Below are 2,242 nucleotides of genomic sequence, written 5' to 3'. Positions count from 1 at the left end.
GGATGAGGAGAGAGAGACAAAAACTGAGAAGTACCGTAATGTGCTAACTCGAAGTATTGGAGACACCAGAGCCATCTTCACCCATCCAAAGGGCTGTGGTGTCCAAGAGAGATGGGCTTGAACCTTAGTGTTTGCTTTCAACGCCCCGCTGGGCTCACATGACCCCTGTGCCTGCCACTATCACCCGGGCTGCCATCACTAGCCTGTCAGACCCCCAAATGTGGATACCCTGACGTCCTCATCTTTGTATCTGCAGTGCCTGGCATGTAGTAGTAACTCAATAAACGTTTGTCAAATGCATGAATGGGCTTGTCTTGGCATCTGTTTGGGGAGCTCAAGGCCTCGCTCTGCTTTGCTTCCTGCCTTCCTGATTTGGGGGAGCCGTTGCTCATAGGCAGCAAGGTTGCTGGTGACAAAGACCCAGCAAGATGAGGTAAAACTGTTTAGTCGGAACTCCCCTGGGTCTAATGGGGGAGGCACAGCCCTCCCCTTGGAATAAGCTGTTGGGTTGCTTCTGGTTTTGATGCGGATATGCCCTCCCCTCTGTAGGAGAGCTCAGTGTTGCACTCAAAATGTCTGCATGTGAGCCCAAGACAGGAAGGGTGGGGGCTGCGCCCCACCCATTGCTCCTTAACTGCCTCCCTTGGCTCCTGGGTACTCAGGCTGCTCTCTGTTCACTTCCTTTTGTAGATAACGTGGCTTTGTAGATGCTCAAGTCTCTGTGTCTGGGGTAGGTCTTGGTCTCCCCAGCTTCAGAGCTCCCCAGAGAGAAAAGACCCTAGTTCTTCCATAAGCCTGGGAGTTCCCCGAGAGTTAGGTTCCTCTCTCTCCCCCTCAGACCAGGAGCTCCCTCAGGGCCGCCCCAGGCTTCTGCTCTGCAGGGCAGGAAGAAATTGGTTTTGGAAGAGCTGAGCGAGGGACTCCTCTTCTCCCACACCTACATACAGCCTGCTGGCTCCAGGATGCTGCATGTGGGTGCTAAGCTGGGTCCTGCCCCAGACCTCCCGGGTTCTTCTGGACCGGGCGTGTGGCTGGGCTCTCTTGGCACCTGGCAGCTTCGTTCCTGGCTCCCGCATGTCCCGGTAGGAGAGGTTGGTCTTGATGGAGTGCGTCTGTACCAGCCAGAAGTGTGAGAAGCAGACAGCAAAAATGAAACCGGCCAGCTGCCTACTTGGCATCTCAGAACATGGGTCCTATGATCTTTGGTCCCCGGTGGAGATAAGGATGGGGGAGAAACCAGTTATCTTACCCCTTGCTGCCTGCCTGGTGGACAAGCACAACTCAGAGGCCAGAGTGCAGAGGGAAGGGCTGAGGGCTTCAGTGATTGTTGCTCTGGGAGGGAGCATCTCTGAGTCTGTGGAGGCCCCACTCTGTCCAGCGTCCTGTAATGTGCTGAGCTGAAGCTATAGCTTCTGATGCCCCCCTCCCACCAATTTCCAATTCAGGGACCCCAGCTGACGGAGGTAAAGGGGTCTCTCCCTAGGGAGAGGAGCCAATGAAGCATCTCCCCTGCCACCTCCATCTTCTGCCCCACTTGCCCTCCCTCTCCCTCTCCTGCCCTAGAACGCAAGAGGGAAAGGAATTTGAGCCAGAAGGGGCCATGGGGATAACTACCAAGATGACACTATCCAGGGCTCTAGGACCCTTCCTCACCTGGGTTCCAGGCAGTTTGCCTCCCTGGATCCTTTCCCATCTGTGCTCAACTCTGAGAAATGGGGTTAGGTGTCTGGGCAGGGGAACCGACTCTGCAGATCTTAAAGGTGTCGTTTCTGCTGCTTGGGATGACAGGAAGTCAAATGAGGCTCCAGAGATGGACACAGATAATAGAGACTCGGGGCCCCACCTGTCCCCCAGGCTCCCGCTCCCATAGGCCTACACAATCTGTTTCCCAGGGTCCAGTGAGATGTGTCCCAGCCTGATTCCAGGAGCGGGTGGGTGAGCAGAGTGGGACAGACTGTGGCAGGGGAGAAACTGATGGAGGGTATGATAGGATTTGGGCCAAGATTCCAAGGCCCAGGCCAGGGTGTGGCTGGGGTGGAGGTCAAACTGCAGCCGGAAACTGTCCACACTCTTTCCCTGTCCCTGAGCATCCCTGGAAGTGGGGAGGCCCATATCTCCTGAGAAAAGGGGATGGGGGGTGGGTCTCAGGTTTTTCTGAAATGAGTCAAGTTGAGACTTCCTGAATGATATGAGGTACCTCAGCCTTGGAGTGGTGGAGGGAGCCTCAGAGATGGCAAGAGAA

The sequence above is a fragment of the Panthera leo genome, chromosome E1 (assembly GCF_018350215.1).
Source record: "Panthera leo isolate Ple1 chromosome E1, P.leo_Ple1_pat1.1, whole genome shotgun sequence".
NCBI classification, from domain to species: Eukaryota; Metazoa; Chordata; class Mammalia; order Carnivora; family Felidae; genus Panthera; species Panthera leo.
Note: the sequence above shows the minus strand (reverse complement) of the source record.